We start from the raw sequence: 22754 nt of genomic DNA, 5'->3' as shown, positions 1-22754 counted from the left end.
CCAGGTCTACTGCTCCCAGAGCCCCTGCCCTAGGTGCAGTCCACTGCAGCAGTCCACTGCTGACCCATACCACCACGGGAGACACTCAAACACAGTTCTGGCTCAGTCTCTGTGGGGTCTCTGGGTCCTGGTATGCACAAGATTTGTTTGAGCCCCCCAAGCATCTCTGGCTGATTTGGGGTTTGATTCTAAACACGATTTCGCCCCTCCTTATGTTCTTGCTGGGGCTTCTCCTTTGTTCTTGGACATGGGTTATCTTTTTTTGGTGGGATGCAACGTTCTCCTGTTGACAGTTGTTCAGCAGCAAGTTGTAATTTTGGAGTTCTCACAGGAGAAGATGAGCACACATCCTTCTACTCTGCCATCTTGGATACCGCTTGGCTTTGTGGCATAGGGGTGCAAATTGACATGTAAGACCAAGTTAATTTCAGTGAACAGAGTACAGATGATTGGATAGAGAAACAATGATGGATGCTCTCTACTAAAAACACAATTTTAATTTTGTTTTAAATTTTTATTTTGAAATAATTTTAAACATATAAAAATGTGACAAAAAATAATATAATGAATTCCCATATACCTTTCATCTAGATGCTACCATCATACATAGCCAAGAATACATTAATAAAATCAGAACATTAACACTGATGCAATATTCTTATGAACTGATAGATCTTATTCATATTCCCCCAGTTGTCCCATTTATTTTGGTTTCCTTTCTGGTTCTAGGATCACATGTTGCATTTGGTTATCTTATCACCTTAGCCTCCCTTCATCTGGACTAGTTTCTCTGTCTTTATATATCTCTCTGGAGCTTTGCACTTTTGATGAAGAACACTGACTGGTTGTTTTATGGAACGGCTTCAATTAGGGTTTGTGTCCTAATGATTGGGTTTAGATTGTGTGTTTTTTATCAGAGTGCCAAATTATCAGAGCAGTGTCCATCTCAGCACATCATATCAGAGGACACATGATGTTGATTTATCTCATTAGTGGTGATGTTGACTTTGACCACTTGATTATAGTGGTATCAGCTTCCTCCACCCTATGGTTATTTTTCCCTTTGTTCTTTTTTTTTCCCCCATTTATTTTTATTAGTTGGAGGCTAATTACTTTACAATATTGTAGTGGTTTTTGCCATACATTGACATGAATCAGCCATGGATTTACATGTGTTCCCCATCCCGATCTTCCCTGCTGCCTCCCTCTCCATCCCATCCTTCTGGGTCTTCCCAGTGCACCAGCCCTGAGCACCTGTCTCATGCATCCAACCTGGGCTGGTGATCTGTTTCACCCTTGGTAGTATACTTGTTTCAGTGCTATTCTCTCAGAGCATCCCACCCTCACCTTCTCCCACAGAGTCCCAAAGTCTGTTCTGTACATCTGTGTCTCTTTTTCTGTTTTGCATATACGGTTATCGTTACCATCTTTTAAAATTCCATATATATGCGTTAGTATACTGTATTGGTCTTTATCTTTCTGGCTTACTTCACTCTGTACAATGGGCTCCAGTTTCATCCATCTCATTAGAACTGATTCAAATGACTTCTTTTTAATGACTGAGTAATATTCCATTGTGTATATGTACCATAGCTTCCTTATCCATTCATCTGCTGATGGGCATCTAGGTTGCTTCCATGTCCTGGCAATTATAAACAGTTCTTAATAAGTTTGTCTTTGTTCTTAATAAGTATTTTATGGGGAGATACTTGGAGACTATGTAAATATCCTTTTTCTCACCATATTTTTGCTCATTAATTTTAGTATCCATTGATGATTCTTGCCTGAAATAGTTATTACTGTAAATATTTGCCAATTGGCAATTTTAAAATATTGCCGTCATTCCTTCTACATTTATTAGTTGGAATTCTATTGTAAGGAATCACTTCCTCTCCTCTTCTGTCTGTCTTAGCACAAACTTATAGGTTCTTATTCTATGGATTACAATCTATTATTACCATTATTTATAAAAAAAAGTTATTTATTAAAATCTATTTCGGAGCTGCTGCTGCTGCTGCTAAGTCGCTTCAGTCGTGTCCGACTCCGTGCGACCCCATAGACAGCAGCCCACCAGGCTCCCCCGTTTCTGGGATTCTCCAGGCAAGAACACTGGAGTGGGTTGCCATTTCCTCCTCTAGTGCATAAAAGTGAAAAGTGAAAGTGAAGTCGCTCAGCCGTATCTGACTCATAGCGACCCCATGGACTGCAGCCTACCAGGCTCCTCCATCCATGGGATTTTCCAGGCAAGAGTACTGGAGTTGGATGCCATTCCCTTCTCCACTATTTGGGAGAGGAACTATCAATACCAAGCGCAAGTGCATGTCTGTAGGACCGCACCATGGTCTTACTGGGCTGCTTTTTGGACAGCATACATGACTTGGCTCCTGACCTGTGAGAAGTTGGCATCTTAGTTCCTGCCAACGTTCCTACCATTCACTGGTATTTACTCTTATAAAAAGAGTGAGAGAGTTGATGTGTTACACTTGGCCCAAGCCTTCTGGCTTAACTGGGATGGACGGCAGAGGAAGGTGAGAGGACTCAGAACTCAGGTAGGGCCCAGTAACTGGCAGGTGATGAGTCAGACCTCAAATTTGCACATCCCGTTTGAGTTTTGGTGGGTGTTGTGGTTTCTGAAACTAAGACTTGTAGAACATGAGTTTTCTGTTAGTCATTTTGAGTTTCTTACTCTCCTCTCGGGCTCATTCTAAAATGTTGCTGATAATCACACACTTGCCAATGTTTTAAAAAAGAACACCCCGGTCACTTGTGTAAAGTGAACAAATACAGCAGTTCTAGAAGCTGCTGACTCGGTGGACTCACATGTATAAGGTAAAGCAGTTTCGCTATCAGAGCCCCATTCCATGTTATCAAGATCGACTCTATCCTGTCAGACTTTTAACAGTCATTTAGTAACTCTGTATTTTAATATCTAATATCAATGTGTAACATATCCCAAAATGACTACAAGATAGAGCACTTGAAACAGTCTTTGTAGCATCACAGTGTATAATACAGTCTGTCAGGACTCTCAGTTTTAGTGTTCTTTGTCATAGGGTTAGAGGAAAGAATATAAGCTGCATAATTAAACCATTATGGCAATCATCAGGGTACTGTAAGTCATTGTTACAATTGGCAGTTGGTGGAGGAAGTGGCATGGTATCGTTAACAGCTTCCTATCAAACAAGAAGGCAGTCTGTCCTCTAGACTCGATTCATGCTGTGGCCTCTGGTTGGAAACCTACCCCAGTGGGCAGGCGATTAGTCAGGAGGAACCTGCTTATCAAGTACAGAGCATCGTGTACATGGTCCAATCAACTGAAAGGTCAGACTTTTGGGGAGAACATCTGTCTCAGTCCATCTGGCCTTCTAGATCATAACACCATAGACCGCATCTTTTAAACAGCCAACGTTTATTTCTCGTGTTCTGGAGGCTGAAGTCCAAGATCAAGGCACAAGCCTGGTCACATTTGGGTGAGGGCCCTCTTTCTGGTTCATAGCCGTCTTCTTTTCTCTGTGTCCTCACTCGGCAGAGGGTGTGGCACTCTCTGTGGGTCTCTCATAGGGCAGCAGGCTCATCCATGAGGACTTGTGTGCCTCCAAAGGTTCCTCTACTACCATCATATTTAGGAATTAAGATGTCAACATATGAATTTTGAGGGGACACAAACATTCAGACTATAGCAATACCTAACACCTCTGTTTTTCATCATTTAGTGAAAGTAAAGTTTTTTAAAATCCCACTTTGAAACAAATCTTTCAGATAGGAAGGTTTTCCCCCCACTCTTTAGAACTGAGCAGTGGTAAAGAACCTGCCTGCCAAGTAGAAGACTCAGGAGATGCAGGTTCAATCCCTGGGTCAGAAAGATCCCCTGGAGGAGGAAATGGCAGTATTCTTGCCATACGCCACTATTCTTGCCTAGAGCATCCCATGGACAGAGGAGCATGGTGGGCCACAATTCAGGGAGTCACAAAGAGTTGGACTCTGAGTGGCAGAGTCCCCCCCCCCCACACACACACACTGCTATCAGTAATTACAGGCTCTCATCTTTGTTGTGAATTAATACTTTACATAGGAGTTATGTATCCTTCCAGAGTATTTTTTAAAAGGTAAGAGAAAATAGTAAGACTGGATTAATAAATCAACAATTTGGAAAATGTCATTTTCTAAAGCTTTGGTGAGGGTAGGCCTATCTTCTCAGTGAAAATTGTAAACCACCTCAAATATCATATCTGGCTATTTTATTATTTGTATTTATCTTCAGTGCTGTTTACATATTCTCTAAAAGTCACCCTTGCTTTTTGAAATAAATCATGGAGTGTTTTTCTTTTATTTATTTTTTAAAATGTTTATTGATGTATTTAGCTGTGTTGGTCTCAGTTTTGGCATGTGGGATCTACTTCCCTGACCGGGGCTCGAACCCAGGCCCCCTTGTGTTAGGAGTGCGGAGTCCTAGCCACTGGGCTGCCAGGGGAGGGCCCTGTTTTTTTTTTTTTTTTTAAACAGGCAGCCTATTTTATAGCTAATTTGGTTGATATTTTGCTTTCCTTGAAATTAAAAGTCATCCGCTTCTAGCTTACTGCGTCATTTGGAATATCACTGTCCTTGTGTTCCAGTCATTCTGGGTCTCGGTAGCTCTTTATGAATTCACGTTTTTGAAGAACACAATAGGTAACATTTAACCCCATGTAAGTAAGTTCTTACAAAGCATACTTATAATATCTGGTTTCTTTTTTCTTTCTTTTTTCCCTCTAGGGCTTTCCATGGTGTTTATTTAGAGATGGTGAGATTAAAGGTGCCTGTGTATTGAAACAATACATTCTTAAGCTTTATTGAGCTAAATCTGCTTACTGTTCTGTTCTGTTTGATAGGGTGTGAACAAATTACATGGGAGTGGAAGAAAAGCTTTGTCAGTATGAGGAGTTATTGTTTCCTTAGTGTAGAGCAGCGCTTTAAAGCGCTCAGGGTATCATTGTTTTTGTGGTTTCTGGGCCTTCAGATGGTGTCAGAGATTTGTTGATTTCAGTAAGGAATATGGACATTCTTTGTAAATTTGAAATGCTATGCAAATGTACAAAAACAAACATCATCTTCTCAAGAATAGCTCAGCTGGTAGAATTAAGGGCCACTCCCTAGATGTTTTGGGCTTCCCTGGTGGCTCAAAGGTAAATATAGTGTTGGGGAATATTTCATTTATTTTATTTAATACCAGTCAGTTAATCTTACCATAAGTCATCTTGCATGCTATCAGCCCAAACGTTGGTAACTTGGTAAATAGGAATTTAGTTATTGGTTTTGTAGCTTTTGGTGTTCTGAGCGATTGATAGAAATATCAGGATTTATCTTTGCTAGATAAAATATAGTCAAGTCCCTTTTAAGTTTATAAGCGAAGGATTTAGCTTACAATTTGTTTCACAACTGTTTCTTCTTGTTGGTCCCTTTGGTGGGCAGGAATACACAAAGATGAATAAAATCTAGTTCCTACTCTTAACATGCTAATAATCTATTAGGGGAAAAAAGATAACTGTAGGCCAGTTTTTCTTATCATAAGAAATTTTGTTTTATTCTTTTCTTATAGCAAATGCCTAGAGTCTCCTAGTCTCCTTGGTTTGTCTTTAGATAAGGGGTCATTAGTACTCTGGAATAATTGCTATCAATGAATATCACAGGGATTCTTTTTGAAAAAATATGTATTTACTTTATTGTAATTTGTTTATTTGGTTGCACTGGGTCTTAGTTTCAGCATGCGAGATCTTTCTGTCTTTGTTGCAGAATGTGGAATCTTTAGTTGCAGCACATGGGATCCAGTTCCCTGACCAGGGATTGAACCCAGGCCCCCTGCATTGGGAGTGCAGAGTCTTAGCCGCTGGACCACCAGGGAAGTCCCTCACAGGGATTCTTAAATTCAACAATAAAACGCCTTGTTTATAGTTAAAGGGCAGCTGTAGAAGCACAATTTGTCGTGTATCATAGTAGGGCTTTACATGGCTTTCCTTCTTTTTGTCCATGTATTTGACTTTAGTTTAAAAAATGCAGGTTTATTTCAAATATTTTTCAGTTCTCACATCCTTGATGGGCAGAAAAAGGCAGTGTGGTAGCTTTAGACTGCCTTCCTGTTCATGGTCTACCACAGAGAACCTGATTTTTGTTTTCAGTTTTATCTTGAATTGGTAGCCGTGAGCATCAGTAAAAGCTCTCATTCTTCACTTTCAAAGGTATAACTGGTTCCTGTGTGTCACCACTGAACATTTCCATCAGGTGGAAATGACTTATTCGTGACCAAAAGTGTCCTTTCCTGCTACTGAGTTGTTGTTTTGTGTCCAACTCTTTGCAACCCCATGGACTGCAGCACACCAGTCTTCTCTGTCCTTCAGTATTTCCCAGAGTTGGCTAGATTCATGTCCATTGAATCGGTGATGCTATCTAACCATCTCATCCTCTGTCACTCCCTTCTTCTTTTGCCCTCAATCTTCCCCAGCATCAGGGTCTTTTCCAGTGAGTCAGTTCTTCACATCAGGAGCCCAAAGTATTGGTACTTCAGCTTCAGCACCAGTCCTTCCAATGAATATTCAGGGTTGATTTCCTTCAGGATTGACTGGTTTGATCTCCATGCTGTCCATGGGATTCAAGAGCCTTCTATAGCACCACAGTTTGAAAGAATCAATTCTTCAGTTCTCAGCCTTCTTTATAGTCCAATTTTCACATCCATACATGCTACTGGAAAAACTGTAACTTTGACTATACGGACCTTGGTTGGCAAAGTTTGACGTCTCTGCTTTTTAACAGGCTGTCTAGGTTTATCATTTTCATTTCATGTCAATAGTCACTATCTGCATTATTTTGGAGCCCAAGAAAATAAAATCTGTACTGCTTCCACTTTTTCCCCTTCTATTTTCCATGAAGGACTGGGACCAAATGCCATAATCTTAATCTTTGGAATGTTGAGTTTTAAGCCAGTTTTTTCACTCTCCTCTTTCACTCTCATCAAGAGACTCTTTAGTTCCTCTTCACTTTTTGCCATTGGAGTGTTGTCATCTACATATCAGAGGTTGTTGATATTTCTCCCCACAGCCTTGGATCCAGCTTGTGCTTCATCCAGCATGATATACTCTGCATAGAACTTAAATAAGTGGTGACAAGATAGCCTTGGTGTACTCCTTTCTCAGTTTTGAACCAATCCATTGCTCCATGTCTGGATCTAATTATTGCTTCTTGACCCACATACAGTTTTCTCAGGGGACAGGTAAGGTGGTCTGGTATTCCAGTCTCTTTAAGAATTTTCCAGAGTTTTTTGTGGTCCACACAGTCATAGGCTTTAGCATAATCAATGAAACAGAAGTAGATGCTTTTCTGGAGTTCTCTTGCTTTCTCTGTGATTCAGTGAATGTGAGCAATTTGATCTCTGGTTTCTCTGCTTTTTCTAAATCCAGCTTGTGCATCTGAAAGTTCTCGGTTCATATACTGTTGAAGCCTAGCTTGAATGATTTAAACATAACCTTACTTGCATGTGAAATGAGCTCAGTTGTATGATAGTTTGAACGTTCTTTGGCATTGCCCTTCTTTGGGATTGGAATGAAAACTGCTACTGAAGAACACAGGCAAATTGAAATCCTTTGGCCTCTCCCGATATACTGAGATGACATGTGACAAAAGAAGAATAAAAATAGACCATGAGAAAAGTTAATAGTTAACAGCAAAACAATAAAATTTTGGTCTTCCTCTCCTAGAAATAAAAAATATTCATAATTCTCATCAAATTTCACACAATATCTCCTTAAACAGGTTCGGGGGTAGAAAAACACAAATCATCAGAAATAAACTTACTCAGAGCTGACAACACATCAGTTTGGAGTTATCTATAAGTCACATTTCTCTTTTGTAAGTGTGCCTTCTACCTGAGAGGTGGCTGATAAACTTTGTTCAGCTCTTTAAATCATATTTTCAAAGGCAAGTGTGCTTCAACATTGAACCTTTAGGCTTCATGATCAAAGAGGAAGATGTATCTGAATGCAAAAGTGGATTCTTGAAGTTAAGGGAAAAAAGACAGTCCTGAGAAAATATTAAGATGTTAACACAAAGATGATTGAAATATAATGATGGACAATTCCCCCGCATTCCACTGGTTAGGACCCCATGCTTTCGTCTCACTGCTTTGGGCCCGAGTTCAATCCCTGGTCAGGGAACTAAGATCCCACAAGCTCACCTTCTGGCCAAATTTTAAAACTCGAAAAAGAAATATAATGAGGAAAGAAACACTTGGATCTTTTGTAACAGCTGAGAATACAGTCTCCTGTGCAGCCTTTTAGAAGTTTCCAGGTTTAAAATCCAGTGAGAAGTGCCTGAGTTAAATCTGGTGTGTTGCAACCTTAATTCACCTCTATAGCTTATTATTATTTGATCCAATTAGGAATTAAGATTCTCTGTCATCTAATGTCTGGTGGGTTTTGCTTATCTGTTTTTATAGCTGGTAGAATACATAGACTGTAGTGGGAGGAGGTGGGGAAAGGAGAGATTCATTTATGCAGAACTTATGTGATGGTGAGTGCTCTTTTTCCTAAAGTAATGAAAACAAACAGCATTGGTTGTTCTTTTGATAACTTGTGAATTAGTATTTCTGGATAGGAGATCTATACTCATTGGTGTGACGTTTTTTCAAAATTAATGAATCATGAAATGGTGACAGTTCTTTTTTAAAACCAGGTTTTTAAAAGTGCTTGTTATTTGCATTGTTTGTAAAATACTTCAGGATGTTTACTTGTGAGTATATATGCATCTAAGTAAAGGATTTAAAAGATCCTTTCAGCCATGACAAAGAAATTAGACTAGCTAAAGACTGTTTTTTAAACCACACCCCTGTGCCTTACAGCAAAATAGAAAATAAATTCGTATATGTACAAAAAAGTGATTTTCTACATTTCAGTGTGATGGAAGTGTAGGAATTTTAACTGAAATCTAAGTTGAGCTTATCCTCAAACTTCAGAAACATTTTCAGTGACAAAAGAAATTTATGTAAGAAATGTAGTTTGGTATGTCTCAGAAACAATCTCCTCTTGTTCTGAATAAAATAGCTTTGGACTATTGTTTGCTAAACAATTATTTCTCTTTTGGACAAAACTTGAGTTGCCTGTTGGCTTTCGTTTTTTAAAAAGTGCATTTATACATGCTTGAAATAATCTTTTAGACTAAAGAATGTAACTCACCAGGAAAACATGACTAATTCAGCACATCAGATAAAAAGGCTCAGAAACAAGTCACTCTAAAGTTCTGGAACAACGTGTATTTTAGAAGTGGGGGAGGGAAGGAGAAATTAACCTAGAAGATTATGATAGAAGGTTAGATACTAAAATTGCAGTTAATCCCTTGCAATCATTTGATATAAATTTATATCCCCAACTTTCAGTGGGCTTCCCGTGTAGCTCGGTCAGTAAAGAGTCTGCCTGCAATGTAGGAGACCCAGGTTTGATACCTAGTCGGGAAGATCCCCGGGACAGGGAAATGGCAACCCACTCCAGTATTCTTGCCTGGAGAATCCCATGGACAGAGGAGCCTGGCAGGCTACAGTCCATGGGGTCGCAAGAGTTGGGCACGACTTAGCGACTAAACAACCACCACCAACAACTTTCAAAAGTTGACTCCTGGCATGCCACCTCCCACCTGTTTAACCTGGCACGGTAGACCCACAGAATGGAACTCAGCCAGACCCCTGCTTCCTTGTAAACTATGGGGCCACAGGGGAACCGAAGTGTCATCTCTTTCCATAGGGCACCCCCTTCAGGACTGCAGTGTCCAATGTCAAACTGTGTGTGTGATGTTGATGCAAACATAGGGCTTATTAGCACAGAGAAGTTGGTAACTCTGCCTTTTCTCATGATCTAAGGGAGTCTGTTTAATGTCTCTGCTGAGCTATTTATTTCTTATCTGCCCAGTGAGAATAATCCTACATCATTTTTATGAGGGAAATAGCAGGTATAACAGAAAGTACTGGGGGTAGGGAAATCGGCTGTTGTCCTGGCTAAATGAATGCTGTATGATATGCCCACCTCTGGTGGCATGAATATGTGAGGATTAAATTTCTTCCTCAGTAGTGACCACTAAGGGCTTCCCAGGTGGCACTAGTGGTAAAGAACCCATCTGCCACTGCAGGAGTCATAGAAGACATGGGTTTGATCCTGGGGTCAGGAAGATTCCCTGAAGGAGGGCATGGCAACCTACTCCAGTGTTCTTGCCTGGAGAATTCCCATGGGCAGAGGAGCCTGGCAGGCTACAGTCCATGGGGGTCTTAAAGAGTTGGACACAAATGAAGCGATTTAGCGTGCACACACACACACACACACACACACACACCACTAAATGCTCTGAGCAGCAGAGGCTGGGGATAGGGTTGGGGGAGCAAATGGGGAGAGGATTCCTGTTGAGGTTTGACAGGCAACAACAATATTCTGTAATGTAATTATCCTTCAGTTAAAAAATAAATAAAATTTAAAAAGATACCTGGGGACTTTTTAATTCTCCAAAATAAAACACACAGCCAAATTCCTGTTTGCCACCACAGGGCTAATAGATAGGGTATAATGCATACATTTTGAAAAATTCCCCATAGAAAGATGGACTCCAGTTATTTTTGATCACACATCATGTCGGTGAAATTTAAGCATGCTAACATGTATGAAAAATGGTAAGATTAAATATTTTAAAATAATTTTAATACTATAAAAGTCTTTTGCCCTCATTACAAATGATGATTACAAATATTTTCTTGGGTTCCAAAATCACTGCAGATGGTGACTGCAGCCATGAAATTAAAAGATGCTTGCTCCTTGGAAGAAAAACTATGACCAACCTAGACAGCATATTAAAAAGCAGAGACATTACTTTGCCAACAAAGATCCATCTAGTCAAAGCTATGGTTTTTCCAGTAGTCATGTATGGATGTGAGAGTTGGACCATCAAGAAGGCTTTGCACAGAAGAATTGATGCTTTTGAACTGTGGTGTTAGAGAAGACTCTTTAGAGTTCCTTGGACTGCAAGGAGATCCAACCAATCCATCCTAAAGGAAATCAGTCCTGAATATTCATTGGAAGGACTGATGCTGAAGCTGAAACTCCAATAATTTGACTACCTGATGCGAAGAATTGACTCATTGGAAAAGACCCTGATGCTAGGAAAGATTGAAGGCAGGAGGAGAAGGGGACAACAGAGTTGGTGATGGACAGGGAAGCCTGGCGTGCTGCAGTCCATGGGGTCACAAAGAGTCCGACGTGACCGAGCGACTGAACTGAACAAATGATTGATTTTTTAGTGAGAACAGTATGCTTTGTGTATTTGAAGAAAATTTTGTTTTAATATTGATTTTTTTAAAGCTACTTCTAAGATTCTGTATATTTTGATTCTTGGATTTTTTTTTAAATTTATTTTACATTGGAGTTTATTGTTGATTAGAGCTTCCCTGGTGGCTTCATGGTAAAGAATCCACCTGCCAATGCAGGAAACAATGGTTTGATCCCTGCGTCTGAAAGATCCCCTGGAGAAGAAAATGGCAACCCACTCCAGTATTCTTGCCTGGGAAATCCCATGGACAGAGGAGCCTGGCGGGCTATAGTCCATGGGGTGGCAAAAGAGTCAGACATGACTGAGCAACTGAACAATGACAACGTATAGTTGATTAACAATGTTATGTTAGTTCCAAGTGTATAGCAAGTGAAGTAGTGATTCAGTTATACATATACATGTATCTATTCTTTTGCAAATTCTTTTCCCACTTAAATTATTGCAGAATATTGAGCAGAATTCTCTGTGCTATATACAGCAGGTCCTTGTTAGTTATCTGTTTTAAACATAGCAATGTGTACATGTCGATCCCAAACTCCCAATCTATCCCTCCCCCCTGATTCTTGGTTTTAATAGCTTTTGTTTACTGGCTGAAAACTATACTCACAAAGATTTATAAATGTAAGTAGAAAAAGTGTGTCAGTGGCCACTTTTACTAAATCCTCATACGCCTCTTCTTAGCCCATCCTGCCAGTTTCAGCTGACTTAACAAAACTTTTATTTCACTTTCAGATGGTAAATTTTGGTGGTGGTTTAGTCGCTAAGTCGTGTCCGACTCTTGCAATCCCATGGACTGTAGCCTGCCAGGCTCCTCTGTCCATGGGATTCTCCAGGCAAGAATACTGGAGTGGGTAGCCATTTCCTTCTCCAGGGGACCTTCCTGACCCAGGAATCGAACCCACATCTCCTGCACTGCAGGCAGATTCTTTACCGACTGAGCTATGAAGGAAGCCCTCATAAGTTTTAGTTTTCCTGAAAACTTCTACGTTTACCGGAAGTTATTGTTGTTTTTAAAGTTTCCACAGCTGGATTCAAAACCCAGTAACAAATGAGCTTTGAAACTCTTTGGCAAGATTTCTGACAGGCGAGAATATTCTATTTCTGAGTGTTTGAGTGTGCTAATATAGGAGTTTTCAGATGACACAGTCACATTGTTTTTGGCTAAAGATCATAAAACAGGGGATGCATTCCCCAACATCTGTTTTCTTAGAATCTTCTCTTTTCAAAGCTCTGGTTTCTCTTAAAAAATAGTGATTTTCTTACATGATGTTGGGTCTCACCTCTGCTTTGAAAGGATGCTTAACATGTGTTTGTTTGTTTGTTTGTTTTGCTGCTCAGTAGCATGCTACTGACAGTCACCTCTGATCCCTGCAAAGGTCCACGAATTTGGAACACTTGTGTTTTTTGCGAAGGAAAATTACATGCCTCATGTTTTAAATTCTACAACTTTTGAAGTACTTGGGCTCTTCTTCCATTCAGCCATACACAGTAGTTCTTTGAATATATGGGATAATTTAGCAAATACATGATTCTAGAAACATGATGGAATCCTCTTCACTTTGATGCAACTATAAAGTCAGTCACCTCGGCTACATAATTTCTTCTCAACCTAAAGTCTTCAAATGTTGACCAGTGTTTTCTATGTGTCTGCCGGCAGTATTCACTGACAAAGAAACTCATTTGAATTTGGTGCCGCATTGGTTTTTCATGTACTTTTGGCTATTTTTACTTTAAGTGGGAATAATGAGTGGTATGAGGTTTTTGATAGCTCAGTTGGTAAAGAATCCACCTGCAATGCGGGAGACCTGGGTTCGATCCCTGGGTTGGGAAGATCCCCTGGAGAAAGGAAGAGCTACCCACTCTGGTATTCTGGCCTGGAGACTTCCATGGACTCTGTAGTCCATGGGGTCGCAAAGAGTCGGACAGGACTGAGGAACTTTCATTCATTCATTCGTGTGGTTTTTAGTCCTTGGCTGTTGAAGGAACCTAGAAAGAAGTGTCTGTATGTTAATCATTAAATTAGTAACACTTCATGGAGTACTAAACTGGTAATTTAGTATTACATGATGCTGAACATCACTGAAAAAACTATAGCTGTTCGATTTTGGTTGAGTTCTTAGTTTTTAAATGACGTGCCCATTTTGATAGCTGTCCTGCATCCATCGGCAGCTAATGTCTGAGGGTACAGTGTCCTGAGACTCAGGGAAGTGTACTCATATCAGTTAACCAAAGTGGATGGGAGTCCATATTTTAAAGTCTTCTCAGTAATTTCAGTTGTTCTTGAACTATTCTTGTCCTATCTGACTAAATCATCAGTTCTTTGAGAGAAGGTATTAATACCAGAAGCACAGCTGTTGGTATTGCTGTTTTCTTGTTAACTGGTGCTTATGTTTTTAATGTTAGCTTCACTTGGTGATTTCTTTTCAGGTATCCTGTTAAGCACAGGTCCATTTTTCAAGGGTTGATTTATTAATAACTTAGTCAAATCCAGATGGTATCTTCTGTAAGTCTACCCAGGTGGGGACATGTAAAATGCAAGCCGTTATAACACACCAGGCATAGACAAAGCTGGGGACATTTTCCACTGCCAACCCCGCTAAGACGTGGCTTCCTACTGTTTCTTCAGGTTATCTCCCCTACAGTATAGAGCTCAGGACTGTTTGAGATATGAACTGCTGAGGCCATATGTCAAACTGTGTAATAAGTTTTGCAAAGTTTAATTTTCTTAGATAGAAATAGAAATGCTCCTACCTTCTTGCAGAGGAACATGTACTCCTTACTGGGAACCATTAACTTGAAGTTATATGATATGCCTCTGAGGTAGATACTTCTTGAGTGCTTTGGTTTTCACCTCCATCCTTATTATGACAATAAATGTATGAAGAACTTTACCTCCACCCCAGGCCCCCAAACCTGCTCCTCCAGCTTTTATGTACTTTCTGAAAGTTTCATATACAAATACATGTATACATAACATTAAAAAAAAAAAAACTGAAGTGGGAATGTATTAAAGACATCTTGCTCTTTTCACTTCATGTTGTTTCCTAAAAAATTTTTCATAGTAGCACACACAGATATACATAATAATAATTTCCCCTGGTATTTAACCCTGTATTTCTAGGTAATAGGCTTATGGTGTTGTTTATGAATTTGTCAATTATAGATATCACCTGTTGAGTTTCTGCCCTGATCTATGATGTTATATAGATTTACTACACCTTTTCATTTCTCCTTTCATGCCTCCTTTTGGCTAAAATAATATACAGCTTTTGGTTAAAGTAATAAATGTTCACCTTACTATACTGCAGGGGTTTTTGGTTTGTTTTTTTTTTTTTTGACCACACTTTGAGGCTTATGGGATCCTAGTTCTCTGACCAGGGATTGAACCTGTGCCCCCTGCAACGGAAGCACGGGGTCCTAACCCCTGGACTGCCAGGGAAGTCTCTGCCTCAGTTGCTTTGACTACTTCATGAAGTACTGAATTTGGTGTTTTAATATTATATGATGTTGACTATCACTAAAAATTATAGACTTCATTCAGTCCTTTTCTTCCATATTAGAAGCTTTCCTCCCGCATCTGCTGGTTCACGGTCATCCATGCAGATTTCAGAATGAGACGTGGGAAAACAGATCCCGAGCTCTGGGCACATGGGGTGCTCGACCTGCTGGGCTTCCACGTGAAGGCAGGTGGGGCAGGCCAGCCTGTCTCCGGGGCCTTTCCTCCTGAAAGGCGTGCCCCAGTTGTCCCCGCAGGGAGTGGCCCCCAGCTGCCAGTGTGCCTGGGGCGGAGAGGAGGGTAAGGGCTGCGGTCCCAGGGCTGAGAGTGGAGATCTCCACTCCTCCAGTCCCCTGCCCGGCCGTGCTCTGGGCCTGCCGTTCCCAGCTCTGAAGCCCCATGGCTTTGGTTCTCTGAAGAATCCATCCTGTATGGGGGGTCAGGGGGGAGAGCAGTGCTTGGCAATAAGCAATGTGCTTTCTGTTACCTGAATCCCAGATGCCAGGCCCCTGCAATGATGAGGGCAGAGTGGCCACGGTGCTGAGGAGCATCTTTTTCTCCTCTTTTATTAGTTAATAATCTTTTTTTTTTTTTTTTTTTTTTTGTCTCTTAAAGATTTGTTGAAATTTCTCTTCTTCTATTATCTGGGCTACAGTTTTCATTGTCATGCCTTTTTTTTTTTTTTTTCCCCTTCATCTCAAGCTTCCTTGATTGTCATTTTAGCAGAGTTTCTGGAAGGGAAGGAGATAAAGATGCATGGTCAATTCATCATTTGACACAGGAATCTGGGAAAGTTATATAAACTGCATAAGGGTAGCCTTCCTCACATTGTTCTTCCTTGTACACTAAAACTAGCTGCCCCTCTGTTCTGCTGATGGAAAGGAAAGCACAGGTTCAACTCTACCTGAATTAGGAATTCAGTGCTTCCCTTCTGGAATCTTAATATAGGTCCCAACTGCTAAAAAAAAAAAAAAAAAAAAAAAAATTCCTCTTTAAGAAAACAAAAATGCTGAACTATATGTGTTCATCTCCTTCTCCATCATCTGGTAGGCATGGCGATCTCTTGTTGATTTTTCAGCAGATGTGGTCCTCTGGGTGTGCTGGGGAGATAGCCATCTTCCATACTGGACTCCTCCCTGTCTTCTCCGTAGCCAGCCAGGCCCTGCTCCTGGAGGGCTGTGGGATTTAGGGCCTCCTGCCAGAATTGCTGGCAGCATTGAGTCCTCCAGTGCCCTATGGAAGCCTGTCCTCCACAATCCACTTGGGGGACTCTCTGTTTATGGTGACCTCATTGTAGAATGAATATACAGAAAGCCATCAGGAAGTATTCAGTTTTTGTGGCATGTTAGATCTCTGACTGTGAAAAGTAAAGTCTGTTCATTTGTAACTTGGAAGGTCAGTGTGGTGTCTTTGCGGCTAGCATTCATGCCCCTCAGAGGAAGGAGGTTTGTATTCATTCTCCACTAAGTGTTGGGGTGTTGTAGTTGGATGTCTCCAGTGGTAAGTGTCAGAAACCTCACTCCTGCTGGCTTAGAGGGTAGACTGATATGTATATCTGAGAAGGATGGCAGGGCTAGACTGGCCTTAAGACCCACTGGGTCATCTCCACGTGGCTTTTGTCTCTCTTATCCCAGCCTTCCTGTGTGTCCACCTTGATGTCCCTCTGGAGACATAATCACTGGCAGTTCCAGGCGTATGTCTCTGTTCAGCATCCCTTCCATGCCTTTATGTTGATTTCAGGGAGGGCCCAAGATCCTGCCAGGTCCTTGATTATAATATTGGAGCTGTGGCCTTGCTTTCTGTGTTGTCTCCACCCTCCTGCACCCATATTAACACCACACTTGACGAGATCATCTGTTTCTTACAGGAATTAAGAGTCTCTTCAGACGGTTGTTTCATGATTCATTTCTATTTGGGAGACAGTCTTCTGCATGCCAGGCACTGGAGCTCAGGGCTGTCTGAAACACGGGAATGAGCAAAGACATCAGGCCCAAGACTGTAGGGAACGGTGGGGCCTGTTCCCAACTAGAGGGCACATCCTCACCGCCGCTCAGCAGTGGTGAGTGGTGCCAGGCAGGATGCCAGCGCTTTCCATTTTTCAAAGGAGCCAGAAATCTAAATCCGTATGTAAATTTTCTCCAGTCTGAAAAAAATTGGTAATTAATTCAGGCATTTTCTAAATCACAGCCTAGGCTAAACAATATATCATTTGCAATCTCTTTATCTTCTCCAATCCCCCCCCACACCTTTTTTTTTTTTTTTAAGTATAAAGCGAAATCAAGAGAGCTGGAGCAGTTCACTCAAGGGTAGGCTGTGATGAAGTAGCGCAAGCATCAGGGTCTGTCTCTGTCTCCTGCCTCCAAACAGCGTCCTTCTGAATGGACCACTTTCACACTGTTCTCATCACCAGATTTTTCTTAAATTTTCTTTAAAGCCTGCATTACCTCTGCAGCAGCCCGTAAATCTTTGGTTTATTTCAATCATTTCTTGTCAGATTCTTTGGGAGGTAAAATTTTAATGCGACTTCATTCTTTTGGTTGAAGTTGGCCACAGGCCAGCCAGTGAGAAACACCCATCAGAAGTGTCTGATTGAGCTTGAAGATACCCCAGGTTGACAGATGGTCTACAGTAGAGTATATGTCTGTGCTGCAAATTAAAGATTTGAAGCAAGAGTTTAAGTACTCCTGATGATGTTTTAATTTTAAGTCAAGTAGCCATTAATCAAAAGATTGATTTAATGATCCTTGTTCAACAGAAAAACCCCCTTAAGGGTATTAACTTGGGCTTTTGAGTGTTATCAATGCTGGAACCGCAGGCCTTTGTGCTCAGATTCTCATCTCCATCCAGTTTTGCCATCAGAACACTTTTATTTGGCTAATCAAAATAAAACATTCATTTTCTAGACATCTGAAGGTAGCTCACATTTCTAAAGAAGGGTTTAATTAAAATATACTTGTTTTGTCTTATCTGCACACAGAAAGATACTAACTTTTAAAATATGGTCTTAGAAAATGAGTGTGATGGAGCAGGTGTTGAAAGTTGACCTCTTGCCTCAAGACAGATAAATATACAATTCACAAACATTTCAACTGCCTGTTTTTTCCAGCCTCTATAATTGGTTCTAATTTACCATGTCTGCCCCTCTGAAACCTCAGAACTTGCAAATTGCTCTTCAATTTACAATCTAAGTTGTAGTGAGAGCCACACCACTCCGAGAGCAGGCTTTGTGCTAGAATCATCGAGACATCAGCTTTGAAAATTCTGCATTATTTCAGCCTGTATTTGTTACAAGATTACAAAATTGTTTCCAAATAAGAGCCAATATTTGTTAATATGTGTATTTTAAAATATGGAATAAGATAATAGATATCAGATAGTAAAAATCAGATACAATTTTTAGGTGATCTTCTCTACCACCACAAACTTGCTAAGAAAATTAGTAGAAAACAGTAAGAAAAAAAGGTATACTGCCTCTATCATATTTCTTTGTTATTAGAACGTTAGGTTGCTACCACCATCATAAAATATGAACTTAAGTATATAAATTGGGGCAGTATCTCCATTTTACAAATAAATTGATGTAATACAAACAGTTCTTAGAAAGCTTGTTTAGAAGGTACTTGAATGGGGTGGTTATAGGTATTGCACCTAATTTGGACAAATCTGTATACTACAGGCAGTCTACCTAATTTCTTTCTTTAAAAAAAAAAAAATCTTTTATTTTATTTTTTAACTAGATGTTATTTATTTACTTATTTATTTTGGCCATACCAAGAGGCATGCAGGATCTTAGTTCCCCAACCAAGGATCAAATCCATGCCACCCCCACCCCCTTCTCCCCCGACTGCGGTGTCGGTGTGGAGTCCTAACCACTGGACTACCAGAGAAGTCCCTACCTAATTTCTTAAAGTTTATTAACCCTCTATGTTATTATATCTCTTTGCTTCCTGGCTCCCCCCAAGCTCTCACTCCCTACCCTTTCCAAAAATAGTGAGATCTGGACAAGAGCATGAAGAGACTTGTACAATCTTGGTGACCTATTCTGGGTCACATTATGGAAAATATTTTCTTAGAAGTGTGCCTGAGGCCATTTTGTACATCTTTGGGGGAGAACCAGGGAAAGTTCCAATTCACATTTAAACAGCCCCTGCACTAGACTGTCCAGCTGTGATTTGTCCCAGTCGATCCTGGAACACCCTTAACTCTTTATCTCGTGGTGGTAGTAATTTTAGTTTTTGACTCATTCACTTTCTAAGGTCAATGAACTCTAGGGCAGAAATGTGCAGAGTAAATTATTGGGTGGGAGGAATCCTATGCTTATCAACCAGAGAGTCACAAAGGAATTTTTTTAAAGGGTGAGTCCAGTAAGTGGAAAGAATATATCTTCAGACACTGATATGAGAGGAGGGGGGGAAAAGAGGCTTTTTTGTTTTTTCATCATTAATGGTGAATTTGTATCCCTTTTTTTTAAGTTGTAAAGTCAGGATCCTTTTGTAGAAGCTGAAGCAATTGCTTGTTCAGTGTAGGGGATCTGGTATGACATAATTATTGTTTGCTTTCCCTAAGAAATTAATTAAAGTTAAAGTAGTATCCAAAATTACATTCGTGTTGAGTCACGCACTGCAGTTCTTTTACCCCTTGGGCCTTTACTGATCTTGAATTCTGTGTGCTTATCTGGCCTATTCTCATTGTTCAGCCTATCCACTTGATTGTTATTATAGTCGAATTGTGTTTTAAAATATGCATTCATATTTAAGTGGTAGGAAATGTTTGGGATATAAACTAAGCCCTTTTCAATCTGTGTCTTGAGATTTTGAGGAGGAATAAATAGGCCTTTTAAGATAATTCCCACTCTTGTCATGTCCAACTTGCCCCAGTCTGGGATGTGTTCTGCCCACCAGCACTCATACCTCCATACCCAGCACCGTGCCCTGTGGCTTCATGTTCTGGGCACCTCTTATTTCATCTGAATATGGCATAATTTGTGGTAAATTATCTATTATAATCAGATTAAATATCTCAATGTCTATACTACATGTGTGAGATTTCCTCATCTGTGTTTTTTCAGTCCTTTTTGTTTAAGCTTGCCTGAAAGAAAACCAATAGAATTCTGTATTCATCTGGGGACACAGACAATATTTAGAGTGAAGTACATCTAAATTAAAGAAGTGTCATTAATAATGCCTCACAATTTGTAAACATATTCTTGACTCCAAAAAAAAAGCCTTATAAATTAGTGAAGTTGATGTTTTAAATGTCTCAGTGTGAAAAGGCTGTGTGGGGACATGTCTGAATGCCTTTACCATTACCAGCTGGGTCTCACTGGTTTTTTTCTTGTCCAGTAGTTATTTATTATTCTCATTTTTGCAGCTTACCTACAACTTGGTTTTCTTGACAGTATGAATTTAGTGTTATATCTGTAGGAATGACACCCATTGCAATCAGCAGATTTAACCTACATAACAAATAAAACATACTTTATAATGTTGGAGGTAACTTGAGTGGGATAGAAATTTGAATGCTTTGCTGAAGAGAGTGATCAAGATACCTTTTCTGAGTTGGGTCATATGGTATATTACAAAAGGAAAAGTCACACGACTTTTACTGTACCATGTGTTAATCATATTTTTCATAAGAGAAAACTCAGCCATTTGCTTTAATACATAATTGCTTGAGAAATTGATTTTGTATCCTTTAAGGATACTCTTTAGGATTTGTTAAGGTTTAATGGAACTTTGAGGAATATTTATTTTCCTTTCTTTTTTTAATTGAAGTATAGTTGATTTACAATATTTCCTTTTTTGGAAATGATAGGGAATGTCAGAGAAGTGAACTTCTCAGAAATACAGGTCTTTCCAAATTTAGATTGCACTTATTAAAATTACAGCTGAGGTTAATTGTAGATTGTGGTGCATATTCAATTAAACATGCATTTAATCATTTATTCTAAACATCTATGTAATTACTCCTTAGAGGAAATAAAGGAAAAGACTCCTTTAGAAGCTTTTAACACAGTGAAGACTTGAATTGCGGGTGGACAGCTTTGTCACTTGCTCAGAGGCCGTCAGAATCTCCAAAGAATCTTAGGGTCTGCCAGCCTCGCTCTCTGACTTGCATATTTGAGGTAACTCATGTGAGTTGCCTGGCTGAAGAGGTAGGCAGGACTAGTTTACCTCATCTCAGTAAGCCTCAATTTTCTTATCTGGAAAATGGAGACAATACTGACAGCACCTACTCCATTTGGTTGAAGATTGGGTGAGCTGCTCTGTCTAGAGTGCTGAATGTGATGCTTGTCAGATGTCCACAAAGTGTGAGCAGCAAAGTTAATGCCAAATATTAACAGGGGTCAAGGTCAAGGGGCACCTAGACCTCACCACCTCCTCCCATCCTCCTCTATCCACCCCTTCCATGTCAAGGGTATCTTCCCCCTCTACACACTCTTCCCCACACACACCCCCAACCCCCCTCGCCCCCTGCAGAACTGTAATACAATCAGGAACATTTGGACACTTTGAACTAAACCTTTTACTCACCCTCCCATCCCTGCTTTGCCCTTGTGTCTATTGAGGTTCACAACAAAGCCGCTTTATTTAATGTCTGATGCTGGACCCCAGCACCATCCACGCTGATGCCCGATGGCTAAGCAGAAAGTCTGGGCTGGTCCACACCAGCCTGTTTACCACGCTGTGCCTGGCACAGTGTAAACATGAACAAGAGACCCTTCCCAGGGCACCCGGAGACCCAGCCTACTGCTCCTCTGTGAGGGTATCTACAATAAACTTTTATGATCACAAGCTTTATAGAACTATGGATGTGACTGTCAGTACAAACAGAAAATGAAAAACTATTTGCCTAAGTGGTTTGACAACTATTAAGTATTTCAGAAGAATAAAGTGATATTACACCTTTGTTGTGAGAGTTTGTTAAATATTAGTTACCCAAAGGAACCTTAAATGTAGCTTCAGTTTATTATTTAAGTAACCTAATAAAAGTTTAATAAGTAAACTCCAAAAGTACTTTTATCTCCATAAATTAAAAACTATTTAGATTTCATGATGCATGCCTCTTCCTGTGGGGGTGTGTTATTTTTTCCTCCAAAATAGTAATGGTTAAACCAAATATTTTTTTATTTCTTTTATAAATACTATATAGCATATATAAATGAAACTATATGTTTGTGTTTCCAGTATCTATGGAATAGCTATAAAGCAAAAAGAAAAGTATAAACTGCTTTGTTAAAATACTGATGCAAGGTAATGATGATAAACCATTGTCTGCCAGTTTCCAGGTAGGCTATATAGAATGCCAAACTGAAGATTTTGAAACCCAAGAATATTGTTCTAAAGTCAAGATCACAGTCCATTGCCCTACGTGGAATACAGAAGAAATAGAATCAACCCAACGTTATTCAAGTTGATACAGCTCATTGTCATAATCTGCATCAGCTCATTCATGTGAATCAGAGACAAGAATATATTATAGCTTGTGTGATGTCACAGTAATAGGTTACAGGAGAGAATTATCCAGGCCTTTCAATGATCAGGCAGTGCTGTAATGAATATATCTGGTAAAACTGATGAAAGACTGGTGAGTCTCTTATATAAAAAATTAAAATATGCTTTTAGAAAAAAGAGGGGGCTCATGGATACACTATTGAAAAGTATCATTTACTAATTAAGAGCTTCCTTTAAGCGGTAGGTCCTGTGGTTTGTGAAGTGTTTGTTTACAAGTCATTAAATCTAGCTACTCAACTGACCAAGGGGTGTGGGGAGAGGATTTGGGGGGAAAGAGAAACCCGAAGGAAATGTGAAGGCATCGTGAAGGAAAGGCAGTCTGGACAAAATGTTCGTAGAGAAGCTGGTAGCTGTCTAATGTTATACAAGTCAGTGTCAAATCCCCCTTGATGATGAAGGCCAGGCTGTTCCAGGATACG

At 40.0% G+C, this 22754-nt stretch overlaps 1 protein-coding gene and 1 non-coding gene across 2 annotated transcripts in view; one reads left to right on the top strand and one right to left on the bottom strand.

The window, feature by feature from the left end:
- Positions 1–22754, top strand: part of PIP4K2A (phosphatidylinositol-5-phosphate 4-kinase type 2 alpha) — a 177884-nt gene that overhangs the window by 75725 nt on the left and 79405 nt on the right. The gene's annotated exons all lie outside the window — the stretch shown is intronic.
- TRNAG-CCC (transfer RNA glycine (anticodon CCC)) lies at positions 5806–5878 on the bottom strand. Its single transcript has one exon. It is a non-coding gene; the product is annotated as a tRNA-Gly (tRNA).

Source organism: Odocoileus virginianus, chromosome 9 (genome assembly GCF_023699985.2).
Source record: "Odocoileus virginianus isolate 20LAN1187 ecotype Illinois chromosome 9, Ovbor_1.2, whole genome shotgun sequence".
In the NCBI taxonomy this organism is placed as follows: Eukaryota; Metazoa; Chordata; class Mammalia; order Artiodactyla; family Cervidae; genus Odocoileus; species Odocoileus virginianus.
The sequence above is the reverse complement of the archived record's forward strand: the minus strand, read 5'-3'. Positions and strand labels throughout refer to the sequence as shown.